At 40.6% G+C, this 22,998-nt stretch overlaps 1 protein-coding gene across 1 annotated transcript in view; it reads right to left on the bottom strand.

The window, feature by feature from the left end:
• The window catches only part of TAB3 (TGF-beta activated kinase 1 (MAP3K7) binding protein 3), a 44,285-nt gene extending 21,547 nt beyond the window's left edge, over nt 1-22,738 (bottom strand). The window contains exon 1 of the mRNA XM_032184335.1: nt 22,605-22,738. The gene's annotated coding sequence lies outside the window, so the exon portion shown is untranslated. The remainder of the gene's footprint in view (nt 1-22,604) is intronic.
• Between the last annotated feature and the right edge of the window lie 260 nt (nt 22,739-22,998).

Below are 22,998 nucleotides of genomic sequence, written 5' to 3'. Positions count from 1 at the left end.
TGAGGTAAATACATACAATGTGAAAGTTTATAAATTACGTAATGGCATGTGCTTACAATGCAATTGCACCATGCAATTACAACATATGCAACAACTGAAATGATTCCTAAGTGAATTCCCAGAAAAAGGCTATCTGGGAGACAGCTTCTCACAAAGCCTCATCAACTTAAAATGAATTATGAGTTGTATAACCGTAGTTGTACCTTGAAGGATAAGAGGAAAACCCCACCCAAACCACACCACACCAGTAAGCAAATCAGTTTATAGAAAAATCAACTCTTCAAAGACACCGTGCTATTGTACCTTTTAAGCAAATTCCTTCATCTTAAAAGATTGTTTAAATCTTTAGATTAGAAAGACGAGAAAACAGATGGATTAAGTACAGACAGGTAAAGAGCCTCAATTTTCCCTCAGCATACTACACAAATGTAATTCTTACACTTTGTTGTCCTGACTAATGCACGCTGACACTTACAGATAAGAAGCGGATTTACCGAATGGCATTTAGATGAACTCAGCCCAATCTTTGTAAATTAATGTTCTTTTTCTCTTTTGTTCACTTTTTCACCATTACTGTTCAAGGTGTTGAGGAAAAAATTCAGATTCATGCATGCAGCATGTGTGTGAGAGAGACTTTTTTTTTCCCCTACTTCAGTGCTCACTAGGTGCTTCCTTCGAACACCTGCACCAGATAGTCTGTCTGAACACCTCTGGAACTCCAGTGTGGATGTACCATGAAATTTCACTGGACAAAACAGTAAACTACCACCAACTTCTTACTTATAGAAACTCCAGAATAAAAACAAATAATATTAGATACACATCAGCGAATGAAGTGAGCATACATAACATCTTCACCAAGCAAAAACGACTTGTATTGTAGTGACATTTAAACTCACTTCCAATGAATGCAAAGTAGCAAATCCAATAAACAGTTATAGAATCCAAATTCTTGACAGAAATTCCTAATTGTGATTTACAATAATATGCCATCAAAATGTAATTTGCCAATACCAACAACTCATACCTCTTCATATTTGCTTCTGGCATTTAGGTATGAGACTTCTAAGTAACAGTGATGCCAGCGTTTTAAGACCTTTATTCCTGCTCTGGCCTACACAGAAGAGCAAAAACAGTCTGAGTACTCTCCCCGAATAGGAATTTTACTTGTTCCTCATGTAGTGGATAGAGGGAGAACTGAGGAGTGAAGGCAGGAATGGATGTAGCAGAAGAATGTGAAATTCTAAAATAAAATTTCATTAATCTGGGTAAGTACATAAATATATTTTCACCAAAAAATGGCAGTGTAAATAAAAATGAGATCATGTTGAAAATAAAAATATGGTGGTTTTTTTTTGTTTTTTTTTTTTTTTGGTTTGTTTGTTTTTTAAACAAAAGCACAAAAGTTTAACACTCAAGACCTCTGTGAGATGAATCCAGCAGTTGCCCCATGTCAGATAAGGGCCAGTTTCAGCTGGCTCCAAAGGGACCCACCAATGCCCAGAGCTGAGCCAATGAGCGAAGTTTGTGCCTCTGTGAGAGCAGATTTAAGATGGGAAAAACTGCTCTGTGACAGTGGCTGGAAGAGAGGAGTAAGAAAATGTGAGAGAACCAGCCCTGTAGCCCCCAGGTCAGTGCAGCAGGAGGGCAGGAGGTGCTCCAGGCAGGCAGCAGCAGCTCCCCTGAGGCCTGTGGAGAGGCCCCTGGTGGAGCAGGCTGTCCCCCTGCAGCCCATGGGTCCCACATGGAGCAGATCTCCACGCTGCAGCCCATGGAGGAGCCCACGTGGAGCAGGTGGATGTGGCCTGGAGGAGGCTGCAGCCCATGGAGTGCTACCACAGGAGCTGGCCCCAGGCCAGAGCTGCAGCCCATGGAGAGGAGCCCATGCAGGAGCACCTGCTGCCCACCCATGGGGGACCCGTGCTGGAGCAGTTTGCTCCTGGGGGATGGATGGACCTCATGGGACGGAGTCATGTTTGAAGAGCTGCTGCCTGTGGGCAGCCCCCCGCAGGCTCAGTTCGGGAAGGATGGCATCCCGTGGGAGGGACCCCACATAGAGCAGGGGCAGAGTGACTGAGAAGGAGTAGCCAAGATGAAGTGATAGGGACTGACCACAGCCCCCATTGCCCCTTCCCCTGCACTGCTTGGGGGGAGGACCTAGAAGCAGGTGACTGGGGGGGAAGAGGTTTTCAGGTTTTTTTTGTTTGTTTTGTTTTTAAGTTTGCACTGCTCACTATTGTTATTATGAAATAAGTAACTGAAATAAATTAATCTTCCCCAAGCCAAGTCTGTTTTGCCCATGCCAGTAATTGTTGAGTGACCTCCCTGTCCTTACCTCAACCTGTGAGTTGCTTCGTTGTATTTTCAGCCCCTCTCCAGCTGAGGAAAGGGAATGAGAACACAGCATGGTGGGCACCTGCCATCTTGGCAAACTCAAACCCCACAATTTATTAAATGGAAAGAAGTTCATAATATGTGCTATGAATTATATTTTTCTGAGAGATAATTACAAACTGTGTTTCTCTGGTCATGATACCTGAAGAAAAAGTTCTTCAAATTACCTTTGTTATTGCATTTCTCCTACTTACTTTTACTTATGTTGTTGAAGTTAAAGGGAGTAACTTATTTTTGAGATTAACTTTAAAAAAGACTTCTAATCTGAAAAGCTCTTTAGAAGAACACAGTACACAGAGTGCTTAGGAACTAAAATAACATTTTATAAAAGAAATGCCTTTATCTATATAATTGAAAACCATAGCTGCTTATTAAAAACATCTACGTTCATGTTTCATGACTACTTCCTTCCAGATTGCTAAATTCAAGAGATCAGATAGTATGGAAATAATCCTACAAAAAAAAGTCATCCACATTCTGAACTGTGGTGTTCCCCTTCCACAGGGGCAGCACGTAACACATTTTCCATGTAATCTATTATCTTCCCAACAGCAGAAGCGATTTCATTGTGCTACGTTAGCATAAACAAAGGTATTTAAGGTGCATTAAAGAGATTAGCCTACTTAGTAGAAGTTTCTTTATTAAAAGCTATGGCAAAAGAAAAGACAGTGAGAAACTACCCACTTCTCCCAGTGATAAAATATCACCTGTTCCATCTTCAGCACTCAAATACAACGTCTACTCCAAACAATTTATTAATATTAGAGAACTAAAAATTAGGCAAGTTAGGTCCCTGGAAACTAAGTTACTGGTAAAGGACTGGTAACACATTCATTACAGTTTCTTGAAACAAGTTACTCTCTCTGCAAGGAGTGCTTAGGGGTAATGCCAGTTGAGCTCCTAGAACAGCAGTGAGCAAACCAGCTACTCCCAAGCCAGCTACTCCCAAGTCCTCCAGAGTTTTGGCTACAGTCCCCTAGGGATGCTAAACTTCACTGCATATGAGGCAGCATAAAAAAAAGCAGCGAGATGAGTTCCATTGTAGCAAGTTACAAGCCACCCACGACAGCTTTCTGTCCACAGCCTTGTGTGTCCAGCACAAAGCTGTGGCACTGTGAGACAGCTGATGGGCAGCTGAGCGCAGGAGAGGCACCATCAGCAAGAGGCCAGAATTGAAGAAACTTCAAGCTCCACGTCATCTGCCCACAGTCCACACAATATTACTCTCTGAAAACCACAACAGAGCAACTGAATATCGGCATCCCCATCTGTACTACTGCCATGATTACACTCAGACTTTATTATTATCTGTTACCACACTAGTTACATACTTCCAAATGCTAGAATACTCCTGATACACTGCATGCCAGTAGTAAAACATGAGAAAACAAGAAAGGAATTAGCTCAGCCAACAGATTTAGAAAGCACTGACTTTGAAGTAGACAAGGCATTTGACTAACATTGTGGTATTAACAAATAAACATGGTTTGGGCCAGGGAGGACTGCAATGCTATGTGATCACATCCCAATTCCACTTCTGTATTTCAATACTCAAGATGTTGAGGTGTGTAATTACTGTGGTGCTTCCAACAATGGCTGCAAACAAACCACAGTTAAGGTGTCAAAAAGCACTTGTTTAAAGTAACATTTTGCATAAGTAAGGACCTTAAAATTTTAAGATGATTCAAACTGAGTTTCTTTGCACCAAGGATCAACTGAGCAAAAACTTAGGTTTTTACTGTCCCATCCCACACATACCTACTGTTTAATAGGCATCTGCACCCAATTATAGCCTTGTAAACACGCCTGGCATGTGACCTGGCTGCAGATGCAATCACATAATCACACCTCTAATCCTTGAGTAGCCTCTGGAACCACTGTTGGCTTCAATTCAAAGGTGCCTGCAGAAGAATATTCAACTGGCTGTAAATGGTTTAAAGTCACACTATAATGATACTAGGAACAATGAAATAAACAGTTTTGTACATTAAGCTTCCCTTGATTGAACCATTCAAATAAATAAAACCAAACAACCAATCCATCCCATGGGTGTCAGAACACGCCCCAATCCAACTTTGGATTGCTCTTGTAGCAGAGGAAAACAAACACTTTTTACTGCCATGTAACAACTTTATAAAGATTTTTAGCTGGAACATCGTTAAAGAAATCAAATACAAGAAGCTAAGCTATTACAGCATTTCCAATACAATTTTCTCACACCTGTTTTTAGGCCCACAATCATGCTATTTAAACATGTTCTATCACAAAAAAAAAAAAAAAAAAAAAAAAAAAACAGGAATTCTTTTTCTCTGCAATAGGTAAAGTAATTTTTAAGATTATTTATAGCTAAAAACTTCTCCCACACCACATATATCACAATGATCATTTGTTACAGAAGCCTTTTTATTTACTGGGTGACACATCCCATAGCTTTTGGAGTACATTGCTTCACAGCCTGGAAACAGCTAGAAAGCAATATAACATTGAGCTTATCTAGTCATTTCATACAGACATAGTAAGTTCCACAAAGAGAAAAAAGAAAAGCAGTCAATGTTTAAAGCTGAGCTCAGCTTGCTGTTGTCACTTGCTCTGAAGTAAATGACCGGCTAAGTCACTAAAAACCACAACTGAGTGGTTTGGCAAGCTGTTTTATGATGAGCATTCATTCATTCGTATGAAAGAAGGCCAACAGCTTCAAAAAGCTCCTGGATGGCAGGAAGGCAAAGGGAAACATAGTAAAGAAGTATATGGCAAAATAAAACTAAAAATAAAGCTGACAAATTGCTGACCAATTGGTCTCTTAAATTAGGGTAAAGTTACACAATCTCACTTGACAATTCTTGATTCAATTTCCCTGTGCATATGGCATACAACAACTTCACAGGTGTGTCACCTGATGGCCTAGAACAGCTCAGAGTACCGAAATGGAGCATAACTCATCAAAGCGGGCACAACAATAATACCATTAGCTCACACTGATGAAACAGGAGTGTCAAACAATGAGGATATTCCTTCTCTTGTTTTTATTCATTTATGCAATGATCAATTTTGTCCATGTTTGAAAACTATTTTGACAAATTCAATAAATGAGGAATATGGAAATACAATGTGATTTGTCTTCATCACACAAAAGGCAACATACAATCCCAAGGTAAGAGAAACCTGGAAGAAGGAAATCCATTTTTCACACAACAGGGATACTGCCTGGGGATGGCACTAAAGCATAATTAGGTTTCTTCTGTGGTCTGTGGGCAAGCATTTCAGTGACAGCTGTTGCTAGGAAAAAAAATCAGAAGTTATAATCAATCACTGTTCCCTCTTAGGAACCTATTTTGTGTTGCTTTGTGTGCTTTAGTATTTGCTTTGCTTTTCTCCCTTTCATTATGGTCTGTCACCCTTGTAAGCTGTCAGCATCTAAATGGACGAGTGTTATCTATCTACTGTTCCTCCTCTTCCATCTATGATAAAAGACATCAAAAATGTCACAGTGTTGACACCAATTAAACAAAAACATCAGGCACTGAGACAGCATGTTACCAGGTGGAAAGGGATTTAGTATGTAGAGTACAAAGATCTTGTTTCCCAAACAAGTCATACATTATTCTGTGGCCTTGGTCATGATTAAATTTCTCTCCTTTAAGGTAGCATCTATATGTGGCGCTAAGAGAGCTTATTTATTCCACTGCTTTAGAAACAAACGAAAAGGAGTCAAAATCATCTTAACCCTAAATTCAAGTCAAATCTTCATAAAATACAGAGTACTTTTAATTACTTCACAGTAAGAACCGAAGGATAATGAGAAGACTACTTAACTGGAAAAATAATAATCCTTTTAGCAAGTGGCTAAGAAGTACTTGGCTAGTAATTCCACTACCAAGAAGATACTAGTAACCTTCTTGTGTTTATAATGAAATACTTCATTAGATATGTATGGTTCTCTCACTCCCCCAAGCAACTACAAGCAGCTCTTGCTACAAAACAGTTACAACCCCGTAGGTTTACAAGGCACTGAGACAGTTCTGCAATAATGCTACTAAACAGCAAATAATAGTTTCCACAACAGTTCTGCAGAGTACCAGCACAAACAAAGTTGCGAGAACAACTGAGTTTGTATGTCACAGAGATAATCATGAGATTTTATCACAAGTATCACGTTTGTACCAAAATTTATAAGGATGATGAATCGTCCTCCTTGCCAGGACGTACAACTACTGACTGAATAGCTGTGAACTACACGCTGTGGCTGGAAAAAATCCTGCAGTAAATCAGCTCGCTGTCAGATTTCCCAATTCACAAACTCCAAATGTTGGCCCTACTAAATGCAGTGTAAAAATTATATGGGGGAGGAGTGGCTGCCACATCCTATTTTAGGAGTCAAAGTGAGCCAGAAAGGATATATATTCCCTTCCAAGAATATATAAAATTAAACATGTACTAACAGTATCAGAAAACATCTACTGCAAATCCATGGTACAGCCCATCCGTATTTCCATGTTTAACGGTTACTAGAAGCCAATGTCCAACAAACTGCAAAGCCACTGGAACATTTTTTAATACGTAACTGCTTCAGAAAGTGAGCTTCCTTCTCAAAAGTGACATTAAATTTCCTCATAGAATACATGTCTTCAAGCTTTGCTATGGAGGCAGAGGTGTCTGCAGGTCACCAGCATGAGTCCCTACCAGGAATTTAACGCTGTCCCAGACAAGGAGATGTCTGACAGCTCCTACACAAGGTAAATGATCCTCAGCATCAGCTCTTGCTCCCAGATCACAAATTCACTGCCACACTTAGCATTCACTTGTAAGATATTCAGAGCAGGCTTTGTCGTAAGATGCATTTACACTGGTCAAAATACAGTGAGTACTCCGACAAGAGACTTCTACAAATTGAAACACTGAACTCCTGCAGAAGTAAGTATGGACTAATTACTATTTCCTCAAGCCAGAGGTTTCAGGAAGACTGAAGACAACAGTCATGATCTAAGAATAAGAATGTGTCACTTGGCTTGTCATATAAAAGTAATAAAATTTCAGAATAAACTACACTCGCAAATCCACTGTTACACATGCATATTGCTACTCACATAATTAGCTTCAACATCTCCCTCACTTCTGTTCACCTTCACCCTTTGATTCAGGCTTCTCCCTGTTAAAATGTTTGCTCTAAATAAACGGGTTGCTAGCAATAAAACTGAAAGAAACTACTGTCTGTTTGCAGAGCAGAAGCAGCATAATCAGGTTAGTCATCTGAGACGGCTGATATTTCTGTACAGGCACACAGCTGCACTTCATGCATTCAGTGGTATACCATCCCAATTTTGAACCAGCTATTTGATTTACTTGGGTGGCTCAGGGCAAACAATTTCACAGTGAAATAAGAGTTTGGCCATCTCTCTGAGTCAGCTAAAGCTACAAGCACTACAGGATGGAAATTCATTCTTCTGAGTTAACCATGCTATGAGTAAGCAATAGGATGGGCAATTAATGGTAACAGAAACTTTCCAAAATAAAGTTTCACTGTTAAATAAGCCTGAATTAAAGTAGATAGAAAGATGAGAAAGAGTTCTAAGCCAACCATTTCAAATAAATGATTGGGTTTCCTGCTTCTGAAATAGCCATCATAAAATTGTCATAGGTAACAGCAATAATGTCATAAATGAAAATTAAAAATAACAAGATGAGTAGGATTCCTCTGACATGCATCCCATGAGTTTTTATATGACAAACCTTGAAAATACTCTGTGTTAAGAACACTAGCTGAACCCAAAGATTTCTATTTTGTTGAAAACTGCATATGCAGAAGAGCACTACAGGATGAGATGCAGACAATTTCTGTAACAGCACTTGTCTCAAACTTTCAAATTTTGCTGCACCGCGAAGAAAGAAACTGCAAAACATATTTCTACTTGTGAAGAAGCATTCCTTCTAATGCAGAGAGAAAAGAAGAAACTAACGAGAATTAGTTTCAATTTAAATGATTTATGTAAATTTATTAGCAGCCCATGTAACTGACAATGGTGCCAAAAGCAACATCTATTGTAAAGGCTGCCCCTGCACTGCATGCACTGGAACTCTTACGCCCAAAACAACAAGCTGAGAGATTACAAAGCAGAAATAACAGGGTCCTGGGAAGCACAGGCACCTACACAACTGTTTCTGGCCTGACCACTACCAGCCTGTCCTCACTCTGGAGACCTTAAACTAGAAGAAATACACTAGACTAGAAACACAAGGAGCTGAGCGAGAAGACGAGAAAACCTGCTTTCAGGATCCACAGCAAACACACACTAATGGAGGATATGACTCTACACAGAGGAAGCAGAGGAGGGAAGTGGAGAGGCACATAAACAGGAACAAAAAAACATGACAGAAATAGGGAGGGGGCCAACACAGAAAAAACACTGAAGAGACAGGAGGCAATACAGAGCAGCGCAAAGATTACACTAACTGCCTACATTTCTCTGATGTGACTAATTGCTATAAAATATGGTGGGCAAGTGACGCAGCACGCCCATCTTTTGTATCACGCCAGAAGAATTTATTACCAAACTGTAACATGGACTTTGCCTACTCTGATATATTCCAACAATTCTTTGCATGAATAACCATAAGACCGTCACAATGACAGACCACAAGAGGTGACATACAGCATTAATTATATTATCTATATATGTTTACTTTCATATGATAATATCTTAAGATATATAAATAATGTGTATATATTATTTATACACACATATAGGAACATCGATGCTTGAGGGCATGTTGCGTATGAGGAATTCCTGTACCCAGTTTCCTAGTGAAACACAACAGATACTTTAAAATAAGGTTAATCTGCCACCATATATATGTCTATATAGATATAACCAGGTATCATATATGTATGTGATATAAACTCTAGATCAAACTTTGTTTTGCTTTAGGCAAGGGGAGGAAGAATACCTTAATTAGATCTTTGTTTATGCAATCCAATTTTTGTTCTGCTAAGGCCACATTCATCTTCATTCTCTACAAAGAATATTAACAAGATACAAGTCTGTCTGGTGGAAGGAAAGCTGTGAGATTTCCTAAGCATCTTCCATAATCAAGTTCTATGCTACAGCTGTTGGAGAGAGAAACCTGGGTGGTGTAGGGTAATGGTTAAATAATCAATACTCAGATAAAGCTGTAGCTGCCCTGTCTGTTGCATCGCTTCAGTGGCAAATCTCCATGAGGAAGTCTAGATATTTCAGACCCACTTGTTCCATAACCTTAGGCCAGAAATAGGACAGCCAAAATAGATAATGGAAAGACCAGAATACAAATACAATTGTTCATCCTAAGATGCACTGATGCATTCCTGCCAAAATTCTTGTACAGCTTCAGAGGACTTGAACAGTAACCAGCAGCTTTACTTGATATAAGCTTCAGAGTGTCCTCTTCCTTACAGAGAATCTGGCACTAAATCAGGTATTTTAATACCAAAGCAAGCATGCTGAGAGACCACAGATAGCAGCAGTAAAAGTGCAGCTACCAACACTGAGCTTTTCCACAACAATATTGACTTCCACTTCACACTGCAAGTAACTTTTGTGCTTTTCCATGAGCCCTGGACAGATGACAGGACCAAAAACTTCTTTTTTTGACATTTTAATAATCTCTAAATTAGAAGCTTTATGCATTTCAATCACTTTGCTAAAGACCATGCTTTACCTGCCTTTAAAGACCTTTAAGTCATGACTTCAGTAGGTTAAGGAAAACTGTACTTACAGTCCTGACACCTTGATTACTCCCTAACATTGTATGTATGCAAAGGCAAGTTATCAATAGTCAAGTCACATTTGTTTATTTTTGTTGGTCTGGTACCAGGCCAGAAAGTTTCAGAGCCAGATGATGAGATTAACACAATTTGTGGTAGAAGCGTGCATCACAAATTTTAGCAGGAACATGTTAAACAACTCTGTGGCTGTATAAAACTGGGCTTACAGTAGAAAAAAAATAAAGGTAAAGAGACCCTTTGCTAATAGCTAGTCTTTCCACAGTTGACTTTGCTTGTAACTTCTTAGCGTCATACAGCCGTGCAAGTTTCACTTCCATCAGGTCCAGTTATAGGAAAAAAAAATGGTATAAATCTGACCACATTGCAAATGAACAAAGCACATTTTCTGAAACTTCCAAGAATAAGTATGACTTTAAGGCATTTCATCCAAAACAGTCTAAATTCACAATTTCAGCTTTTAAAACGTTATTTTTATGCTGTATCAAGAATATCCTTGTAATGCAAGTTAAACATGCATGTTAAATGCTTAAAGCAATCAGTATCTCTCTAAAGCCAGATCATTTCCACACTGATCTGCCCTGGTGTACTCCATTAAGGCTGGTAGGATAAACTGCTCTGATTTCATTTCCCTTTTAGGAAGCTACCCACATAATCCTGCTTTAGAGGAAAAAAATAAAAAGGCTCAAAGACAGCCCAAACTTAAAATAGTTACAAACTTACTCTACTCTTCAAGACATTTGGATTATTTCACATGCCTAAAACAAGATTCTGTCCACAAGCTCAAGGTAGATGCATCCTCCACAAGCGCAGCCCTTTTTAGCAGACTTCTCCATTGCCTTATGTGGGGTCCCGTGGATAACTTGGTAAAACAGTAGCAAATGAACTGCCTGAAATGTTCTTTACACTACTCTAAAATTACCCTTGTATTTGTGCTGTGCTCAATGCTATTCACCTTCACAAGAATGAAAGAGCACAACAGATATCCAATGATCTGAGTGGCTGCAGATGCAAGCTACAAGAGCTTTTGTCTTTCACCTAGTAAGAGTACCACTTTTTTTCGTAGATGCTGCAGCAAAGAAGCATACTAGGAATAATAGTCTTCAGCTAGTTCTTTAATGAATCTCCAATTTCTTTACTGTTCAGCTTTTGCAGTATGCATATGGTTTGTAGAGCAAAACAATATGGAATACATCCAGCTCTCCACTTAGACACAACGAATTTGAATCTGAAACACAGGTCTCTTGGTCTAACTCCCAGGAGTCTTAGAAGAACATCATCTGCTGAAAACACAGAAGGAAAAAAAACAAAGGTCATACCTTCCCACAAATCAAATGTAGTCCTGTATACAAGAGGTTACACAGCAGAAAAATCTAAGATTTAAAATGAATTGCAGTCACCCCCCACCAGCTGAACACACTGCCACCTGAGTATTCCCCTGCAGCCTATGACAGACAACATCTGCCCTACACACATGAAGGACATGAAGCAGCATGAATCACAGAACAGTTTGGGTAGAAAGTCTACCTGGTTCCAACCCCCCTGTCATGGGCAGGGATGCCACCCAATAGACCAGGTTGCCAAGGGCCTCGTCCACCTCCAGGGATGGGGCATCCGCAGCTTCTCTGGGCAACCCATTCCAGTGCCTCACCGCCCTCAGAGTAAAGACTGTCCTCCTAGCATCTCATCTTAAATCTCCCCTCTTTTAGTTCAGCCATTCATTACCCCTTGTCCTATCACTTACAAATTTGTAGATTTCAGAAGCTCAAGTACATTAAATAACACTGTAATCTGATGCTTTGAATCTGCAGTCACAGTGTGAGTGGTCACACCCACTGCTTAGCCAAACAGCCCCAGTGACTTCTTCGGACTCTTTACCAGACCTTGGGCACTCAGGGCCAACTAATTCTCCGCTGCTGTGTGAACAGCTTAACCTATGGGGTTACTCTTAATTCATCTATCTTCTCACTACTGATTTTGTCTGATTTTCAAGTTAATTGAAAACAAAATTCACACAAATTTGAACACTTTTAAGTGTTCTTGTAAGAAAATGTATACTGAGCTCTTGGTACACCCATGTTCCAATACCAATTGCTTTGCTTGATAATTTGTCATGTTTCCACACCCAGCCATTCACTTTGATCAGAAGAGCAGCTTTCTACATACTTGAAAAGTGAGTTAACTGGAGACACAGATAAAATACGAGTCCAGATAAAATACGAGTCACTGCCTTAATCAACAAATTTCCAAGTATGCAGAAGAGTAAAGACATTCTTTATGCAGTTATACATGCTCAGATTAACTGAACAGGTTCCAGAAAACAGACTGCACATGAAGAAAAGCAGGCTGCAAGTTCAAACACTGTAGTATCGACTACACAGCAAAGTATTTAGTACATACATCACAGCTGCCAATAAGTGAACACCATCATGAAAGAACCGTAACATGCATGTTTAAACTGTACGCAGGGTGAGAATTTGTAATCATGTATTACAACAAACAGCTTATGAAGTTCACATGATTACCTTTTATTTTCAAATGAGAGCCAAAGAGTTAAAGGAAATCTCACTACAAGAATTCTAAATGATGCATCCCAATCTATAGAATTGCTCAGATAGCCGCTCTTAGATTTGAAAATTCAATTTTATTACTTTATATTTTGAGTTATTTTATCAATTAGTGGTGTTAACAAATATGCCTCTATAGAGAAGGTTATATAACAGAACAGACATAACCTGGACTAATTTGGGAGTCATTAGAAAGACTTAACTTGCTAGCAGTACCTGTAATATTAGAACTTACAACTATGAATGCTATTTCCAGAAAGAAAGGGGAAAAAAAAACCTGCTCAAATGCCAAAAGTGCAAAATAATTAACAGCAGGGAAACAAAAAATATTAAACCTAACTATACTCAAATACCAAGCTTCTGAGAAAACTTTCTTGAACAGAGAACTTAAAATCACCCCTGTTTATGTGAGGGCTGCAGTCTACTTCCCTTCCATGAAGAGAGAGAGAGAAATAGGCAGTTATAAGGGAAAAGGAATACTGAACATCCAAATGCTATAATTTTCTCTGCAGCATAGGGTGTCAGTCACAGCTGAGAACACTGAAACAAACAACAAAAACCACAACAGAACAATCCCCAAAAAGGAGATGGGTTTTTCCTGTTGTTGAACTCTGAAAACATTAAAAATTGAAACAAGTGAGCATTAGCTACAAAACAACCTCTAACTTGAGGAATTAAGTTTTGGAGGAACAAAAAAACCTTTGTCCTAGGAAATATTTGTCAACATAAAATGATACAGCACAAACCATCAGCTGTACTGGGTGTTTCCACAAGAGCAAACTATCACATAGGCAGTCTGGTCTGACTGTTTCATAATCACTTTAATCCAGCAAAAATACAGCAATTTGCTTCTCCTTCCCCTAGTCTGCTTGCTCCTTCCAAGGGCACTTGAACAAATGCTTAGGGACCAAATAGCAAATGGATTATTAAAGCTGAACTCTTATTTACAACCACCAAACACTAGCTCAACCCTGATCACTTCTCCAATTTACCTCAAAACCACATGAAGCCTTGTGCCAGGATAAATGAAAGATGCTGGGCCAGAAGCAGGCAGCCAGGGGGGAGAGCAGTGTCAGACCAAAATGATCACAAGATCTCACTAGGAATATCTCTGGAGCAGACTTTTCCTTTAAGTAAAGACAAAAAATGCTACAAATCTGACTGTTCTGATATTAGGTCAGTCCAAGCCATACACCTGTGAGCTCTTTTTAGCATCTTTCTGCCTATCTGGGTTAGTACAGCCACCTCATAGCTGCAGCCAGCTTTCAAGAGACCAATGTATCTGGAAGTCTCAAATGCTCAGTATGACCACTGGAGAAAATGAGAAACTAGAAATCTTGTTTACAAGGTTAAGTGATGTGGCAGTACCCTGTACAGTACCCTGTAACATCCAAATGATCTACATTAAAGCAAGCCAGGAACCCAAGCCTTGGAGAGGGGGGTGGCTGTTTCAGCATCCCCTGAAATCCCTCCTGAGTCATCTTTTTTTGTTTGTTTGTTTGTTTGTTTGCAAGAATCAGGAAAAGTTCTTAGCCAGAACCACAGAAAAAAAACAAGGCTATCCTATACGTCCAGATGAGCTGTGGAGGAATTTCAGCAAGCAAGAAACAGTGAAAACTTACACAGACGCAAACTATGCATACCTTTATGATTCTGGAAAAAAAATGTTAGTATTTCAATAGGATACATGGCAGTGATATGACGTTAACCTGGTGTCACAAAAGAATTAAATCAAACACCTAAACCCTAGTTTGCAAGCCTCACAGATCCTTCCTGAAAAGTTAATCACTAGAAAAGTGTAAAGTTATATGGGTAATTCCTGAATATTTTAATCATCTTGGGTTTGTACCTTATTTAATAAAACTAACAGACTTAATGTACCCAAATATATCTTTAATAACAACTTATAATTCACTTTTGAGGTTTGTACCTTGGTAAACTCATGTAATGCTTAAGCAGTATTTTTTTCATAGCTAGCAATTTAAGTAACAGTTAATGGAACCCCAGCTAAATACTGCCTAATACAATTGCCATACAACTATTTTACTGCTTTTCAGGAAGACATTGCTGAAATCACCACCACCGCTCCAACAAATGTTCTGTGGAGTGCCTGCCTACAGGGCAACCTTCTTGCTGTACTCACCGCCGGGTAACCAGCAGCTACGATCTTCATGCTATACAACACAGGACCACTGCTACTTGTGAACAAATAAGCAAAACCGTCATGTTTCTCTGACTGCTTTCAATTTCTTTAGTTTAATAAAAATTAAGATTATATACATTTATATGATGTTTACATAATTCACATATTCTACTGTACTCAGAAATAACTTGCCTTAAACATTTAAGCATACCCCATACTTGCTGGGAAAAAAAAAAAAAAATCAGTAAAAAACAACAAAATGAACAGGAAAACAGACAAAAAAGGTCTTAACAAGTCTAAGTGCATTCCCCCTAAGCATGTGGAGTTTTCATTTTCTGAACAGACTAAATAGCCTGTGCCATAAATAGTTTCAGTTAAAAATGAGTGCAGCTTATGTAAGCATGTGGCAGTCGTCATAAGCATTTTTTACTGACAGCAATACAACAAACGGTGGCCAATGAAGTATATAAACATGCTCTATTCAGAAAGTAGCATTTAGAAACTTTTCAAAATAGCAGTAGGGTTTACTATAAACTACTACTACCAAATCTTAACATCAAATGTTCATTCTGTGAATGAGCAAGAGAATAGAATGATCACCAAAGAATATACCAATGTTTGGGCTCAAGCAAATTCATTCAGAGTAGCCCCAAAGAAATTTGTGACAGTCATGAGAGCACAGCCTTTACTGTAAGACACGTCTGTACTCTCTCAAATCTGTATTCCACCACATAATGAAAAAAACAAGAAAAAGAGAAACTAAAATATTAATTTAATAACATTTTTCCCTCCTTAATCAAAGACCATCATAAAAGCTTAAGCCTTTTTCTTCCCCTTGCCCTTCTTCTAGCACTCTGTATGTTCTTACAAAAGCTTTACCTTTCAGACCTTTCAAAAACCATGAGATATTAGGACAATTCTTCAGACTTCTCTACAGAAAGAGGGACTAAAAGTATCATGTAGATCTTAACAGGAATCAATAGAAGGGAAAAAATAAGAGAACTCTGGTGGGGTTTTTTGTTTATTTCATTTCAAATTGAATTCATGCAAGAATAGCTGCAACTTCTTTTGGTCCTTTTCTGCCAGTTCCTTAACACTACCTCTCCCCCCCCATCCAGTTCTTGCAATTATTAAGTCCATAGAGACTAATTTCCACAGGGATTGGTTCAATGCGTCCAAGACCGGCAATAAAAAGAAGGCTTTCTCCCTCTACCTTACAAAGTATGCAGAATGTTCTCTTTGAGAATATACGGACTCCTTAAAATATGAGAGAAGCAGAAGCTCTTCTGTCATCTTTTCCATTGTTTCCAAGAGGAGAATCCTCCACCAGATATCAGACGCCTGCCCAATAAAGCTTTCCTTTGACCTGCAGGCAGACATACATGAGAACAAACTGCACAAGGGCTTCTGCAAATGAAAAGCCCAGGAGCTGTGTAGATACACACGGAACAATGTAAGCTGCTGCCTCCCTGCCCCGATCACATCTTGGGTAACATATGCTCTTCGGAGACCCGTCATGCATTTTTGTTACAACTTTTACAGAAAGCTGTCTCAGTTAGGGAAAAGCAGCTTTCAAGTGACTGTGTGTTCCTCCAGAAATAGAAGTACTGCTTGTCACAGTACTAGCAGTGTCTGTGTTGTTGGTTCTGCTGCCTTGCTGCCTAACAACAGCAAAGATCAGTGAAGATCCCTCGATGTCCGTGTCAGTACAGGGAGATGCCATCCATTTAAAACTAAAGACACCAAGGCTTGCTCTAAAGAGTTGCTAGAAGAGTAAGTTTCTTTCCTGTATTTGGAAAACTTGACCAAGTTGTTCTTTACAGAAGCTGCTCATTCATCTCCCTCTCACAGACCCCTTCCTCCTAGATGAGGAAACTGTTTCAACACTAAACTTTGCTGACCCTTTATTTTCTTTCTTCTCTCTTTCAAATACAATAGACGGTCTTTTCTAAAGACAGATAAAGAACCTGATCTGACTCAGGTCTCTTAGGCCTAATGCTCCCTTCAGCCTTGTGTACCTCAACTCCCAAGCCTTAAAAAGGACTGGCAGGTAGAATACTTAGTTGACTTGGAATTTCTCTGAAGCAGAATCAGCATTTACTGTATCCAGCAAGGGCTTCAAAAGCAAAGAGGTAGACTGCAGTTAAGTCTGTATTTTGACATTTCAAACTTCATTGCACTGCAACAGATACGGCAGAGACAGTTACACCCTATTCCTTTAAACTGGATATTCCAAGAAAAAAAAAAAAAAAACAGGTTTGTTACAAAAAAAACCACTCAAACACAAAAGGAAGCTGGACGTGAACAGAGACATCTCACCACTGCTATCTGCTAGTGGCACAGGCACACACTGAAGACTGATGTCTTCAACACAGAAGCAAGAAAAAGTATAAACCACGTACATCACCCTGACGAGTTCCTCAGAAGCTCACAACACACGACCCATTTGCAGACTGACAGTGAGATCTGTTTTGAAATACCTGCACAGAATACTGCTGCTCATACAGAAGTAATAGTAAGCAAACTTCTACAACTACATTTTTCACAATCCTGCTCTAGCAGCAGGAAGCAAAACAGAGCTCCAGACTACAGTAACTGTTGCCCTACACTGTCCATTTGAAATTTAGTATTGAGTTGCAATGCTTACCTACAAAAGCATTAAAAGGTCCCTTTTTAAAAAACTGTGTCTCATACAAGAGTTCTGAGTTCAGTTACAATACTTACTCAGCAATCTCAGGGTTAGTAAAGTCACATCTGTACACTATCAGACCACTTAGAAGCAAAAACTTGATTTTGTACAAATGGCACTCTTGTAGAATTACCCAGAAAATGAAGTGGGTTTTTTTTGTTTGTTTTTTTTTACCACCTTCAAGTCAGCAGGGGGAAGAGAAGGATAATATTTGAGAGAGAAGTGCTCGTTAGTATAAATTCATCCTATTAATATACTGTTTTGAACAAGTATGAAGGAATAGAGTAAAACTGTACCAAATGAACACTTTGCCTTATCTGGATATGTCACTTTTGACCTGATGTTAGCAGCATTACAGCGAGAGTCACTACTCCATCAACACAAGCTTAACAGTTTCAGAAAAGTGAAGCAGGCACATTTCAACAGCAACGCTCCACAAGTGACCTAGCACGCAGCCCACTGATTCTGCAAGCTGATCTTCAAGGACATCAACAGGAAAGGCAAATTTTAAGTTCCCTTCAGAATTTGCACAGTCTGGGTAAATACAGAACCCCTTATACCTTTCCGAACTACTACTGATGGCATGCCCAATACGAAAACCCAAGGCAGAACATAAATCCCTGACTCCTCCAAGTGTTTGCAGTAAGTGTCCGTGGCTTGAGTTAAGCCACAGTGTACAAGCTCCCCACAAAACAGAAAGAATTATACTTGAGGATTTATACACTGTGTGACAAATGCAATCACATCCAAAGAATAAAAGAAGCCTTTCACCAGCTATTTTCAATAGTCTGTAACATTGTAAACCAGCAAAGATTTCTCGGACAGATGAGACTTCGGGCCAAAAAACTTTGAATACAGCCAAGGAAGGGAAAAAGGAAACCTTAAAGCCACAACCAGATTAAAATACTAGCACTACCACGGATCTCATGATCAAACTTGAGCAGTCAACACTGAAAACATTTTAGAAAAGTATCCATACTTTTTTCTGCCACATCTGAGACAAATGTTGGTAGTATTTGACTTTTTTTCCTAAAAGCATCCCTAACTCTACCATGATTTCACAGAAACTGATCCACTTTTCAAATTAGCATACTTTATAGTTGACATACAATTTCATTGGAATGTGAGCATTCTATTAAAGCACATCAAGTGCGGAACATGACTGACTGCACGCAACCTGCTGAAAAGTGCTTTTAAGAAAACATTCTTAACTATCCATCAGCAAGCCCACACGTAAGTAGCAAAACATCTATCCTTAAGCTGTGATAGGCTACTGAACACTGCTGTAGCATAATGACCTTTAACTAGTCTGTAGCTTCACTGTTTGCTTACAAAGCCATCCTGCTTTACACAACCTCTGAAAAGAGAAAAAGGAGAAGTAACTTTCCCTATGATAGAGTTAGGTTAGGGCAGAACCCAGTAATGCATTGAAGATGCTTTTAGAACACCATAGCTTTAAATTCAGGCCCTAAGGAAAAAAAAAAAAAAAAGAGCCTACCTGGAATCCAAGAACTATGGCTTCTTAAGAACACAAAGCTGTATATAACCTTAACGGAGATGAAACTCTTCGTTTTTGTACTATATTGCTGTGCTGGCTGTAATGAAGCAGCACTTGGAGGAGGACAGACATTTGTAGTAGTAATCAAGGGGATGCACGGCCACTGAAGTATTAAATCCGCTCTGACATGAAACTGAGCAACTGCCTCTGACCTATTCTGTGTAATTCAGCTTTTAAAGGAGAAAAAGAACAAGAAAAAAAAATGTGTCTTTCTATCTTGATCTGTATGTATGGTTTATTAGCAACACTGTAATTTGTCTCACCATCTTATTGCATGCTGGATTATGACAGATGTTTTCAGCTTCTCATGCCAATAAGAAGGCTTCAGTGATTCCTTTCCTGTTGGATGTGCAGATTGAGTCTCCTGGATACTAGTCCTACAGTGCCACCTCCGAAGCACCAACTGACACGGCACAGAAGTTGACAACAAGCCCTCCACCTCATACAGAGTAGGAGGCCATAAAAGATACTTGGTACTACAGAATCTTCTGCAAGAACAGTAAGTATCAGGTCTAACATCTTTTGTCTTAAGCTGGAGACAAATTTGTGACATATTAACATATACAGTTTGAAAGCCTTTCACAAGGATAACCGAGGGATACTTTAAGGTTTGGCAGTCTATAGGAACCTATTCCAGAAATGTTTTGAACCAACACCTTTGATATCTGCATTGAAGAAACTAAACAAGCATTTCTGAACTCTTATCTTCCCATGTGGAAGAATGCTTACATGTGCAAACTGCCACCATGACATCACCATACGCTCAAACTCAACAATATGAGTCTTGGTCTTTCACAAGACAGCTAATGTCACCCTTCAGACAACATTTTATTCTATTATGCCTCTACAGAAATAAGTCTACAGAAAGTCTACATTATTATAGATAACTGAATGAAGCTCCAACTTGTAAAAAAAAAAAAAAAAAAAAAAAAGGCAAGTATTAGGGAATTACTTTCAAATCTCTGCCAAACTTTTCTGCTGATATCAGTTTACAATGCTAGGCAGCACTACCAGTTTCAAGTTTAGGAGGGTGTTGTCCCTACACACCCCCTCCCCCCATTTGTGTAAAGACTATAATAAGGACAGGAAAACACATTGCAAGAACACAAGTCACAGATATTTCTACCTTGTAACTCAAAACATGGGAATTCAAAAGTAGTCCAAAAGATGCTTGTGAACAAGTTTGAGGCTTTATACAAACTCTAGTTTCACTCTCCATCTGTCACCTGTCTTTACACACGCCAAGTAACAAAAGTCTGTCACTGTAGATACCTTTATTTACATTTATGCACGCACAGATCCACCTGGTTCAGCTCACAGTAGTGGAAAGAGACACACGGAAGGCAAAACATGTCGTGCTATAGTCAAGTTGGATGACTAAGCAGGCATAATAGAAATATGCAACTCTGACCCCAACCAAGAATACTTTATACTTTTGCAGGCCATCCTTCAGGGCTACTTATGCTACTTAAAACTACATACAAAACAAATCAGCACAGGATCAAAATGAGGAGAAAGCATCTACAGACTAGTAGAACTGAAAACATTCTTTCCTTTAAGTGCTACCTGATTTCTGAGAGGGGACAGAGACAAGCTATTACCTGATAACACTGAGAATCACGTTAATGTATTCTCTTGGAACAATTCAAAAGAATCATTTACCATTAGAAACTGCTATTCCTCTGCAACTCAGCGGATAAGTATCAGCACAGGCATATCGCCAAAACCTGGTGGAAAAGGCAGCCCATTTTCACAACACCTATTCATTTTATCTACTTGAATATGATGACTAACAGAAAGAAAAAGGAGCCTCAATGAGACACACAAAACAACAAAAAAGAATGGACACAAATCTCACAATATCCTCTTTACGTATATCTGCAGTCATATACAGAAAAAGTTACAACATGAACCAGAAGAAAATAGATCACAAAAGTATAACGTGCATCCATCACCCTTACCCATCTCACTGTACCTAAAACAAAAGGCCTACAGCTAAAGGCAGACTTTGCTGATTTTAGATGCTGATTTTATTTCCTTTTACTAAGGTGTATAAAAAATGATGCAGTAACTGTCTTATGAGTGAACTGAGACATGTATTTACACTCAGATACAAGTTGTTAGTTGCTACTCTCAACTGACACCATTTGCAGGCCAGGACAAAGGGCTGACTTAAACAAATGTTGTGAAATGCTTTATTTTTAAGAATCCTGTTCCTCTCTCATTGCTAAGAGGAAATGAATTTAACATATTTCATGTAAAAAGAATTGTTAAAAGAAAATGTACTTGACATGGGGCAGGGGAAAGCAGTGTTCTTCTCACAGGTCTGAAGACCAAACTAACACTACCAGAACAGTTATGGACCTTGGTCCATGCAGGCTTTACCTGCAAGTTTTAAGAATTCTTTTATGCTTTGCCTTCTGAAAACAGAACTGACCAACCATTCTGTGATTCTGAATGGACCTCTCACAGAATGTGAGCCTATAAGCAACCAGTTCCCAACTTCAGTAGCTGTGAACGCTGTTCAAGCAGCACTCAAGATACCGGACACCTCTCAGTGCACCACCAGGAACGGTCAGCTTATCCACTCGCAGTATTTATTTCGAATGGACAAAGAGGGGAAGAGGATAACTGCTGTAGAACATCACATTGACAAACTGTAACGTTCGGTAACTATAAAAGCAATGGGAAAAGCATTAGAAATAGCCAACATCCTAGCTAATTTTCAAAGTCAGAATCAATACAATAAATATTAATAGTTACTAATGACATCTTGAAATTAATTAAGCCTCCAAAGACGCCCATGTCCATGCATACCTATCTGAGCAGAGCGCCTTGCTTTACGTTTTGCATCACCTTGCAGTGCAGCACACCTGGCCCACGCTACTTTTTGGTTGACAGGGACTCTCCCTCAAGCTCCAAAGCGCAGTTGCTCCCAGACCATCTGAGAAGCCACCTTTCCTCGCCTTGCTGAAGCAGTGGAAAGAACTGCCAATGCCAGATCACAAGTCCTGTCTGAACGGGGGGGGGGGGGGGCGAAACACACTAACCGCAGGGCTAGGTGCCTGGGAGAGGTATAACACCAAGGCGTAGGGCAGCACCTGCCTAGCATACCCAGCTACAGCGATAAAGCACCCCCACACAACCCAGGCCTGCTCTTCCCCCCAGCAGCTCCCACAACCGGCAGGACCTGCCCTCAGGACAGGAGCTCGGGCAGAGCACACCTACGGCCCTGCTACCTTTGGGGCCCTCCCACCCCCAGCAGCACCACGGCGGCTGCTCCCCCTCCCCTTCCCCTCCCTTCCCTTCCCCTCCCTTCCCTTCCCCTCCCCTCCCTTCCCACCGCGGACCAACCCCCCCAGGACCCCCAGGGAGGTCTCCAAGCCCCGAGTTTCCCCCCCCCGCTCCCTCACAGGCCGCTTTCCCCCCCACCCCACCAGGCCGGGGACGATCCCCCCCTGACTCCCGGTGCGCCCCCCGGCCCCGCCGCCCCTCACCGTGCTGCGCTGGGGGCTCGGCTCCGCCGCCGCCGGCCGCATGCCCGGCCCCTGGGCTCCCCGCCGGGCCTCCGCCACGGCGGCCGTTGGAAAAGGGGGGGGGGGGGCGGCAGGCGCCGGCCGTCGGAGGCGGTTGTGGGGTGGGGGGGGCGCGCTCCGGGTCTCCCGAGCGGGGAGGGGGGGAGGGAGGGAAGGGAAGGGGGAAGGGGGGGGCCTGGAGCAGCGGCCGCGAAGCGCTTCCGGGCTGCGGGCGGCGCCGCACGCTCAGTGCGCGGCGCTGAGGCCGCGCGGTGAGGGGAGGGGCCCGGCCTGCGCCCGCCCGGCTCCGGCATGGCGCCCGGCATCGCGAGAGAGGGAGGGGAGGGGAGGGGAGGGGAGGGGAGGGGCGGGGAGG

The sequence above is a fragment of the Aythya fuligula genome, chromosome 1 (genome assembly GCF_009819795.1).
Source record: "Aythya fuligula isolate bAytFul2 chromosome 1, bAytFul2.pri, whole genome shotgun sequence".
Classification (NCBI taxonomy): domain Eukaryota; kingdom Metazoa; phylum Chordata; class Aves; order Anseriformes; family Anatidae; genus Aythya; species Aythya fuligula.
This window is presented reverse-complemented; position numbering and strand designations above follow the sequence as displayed.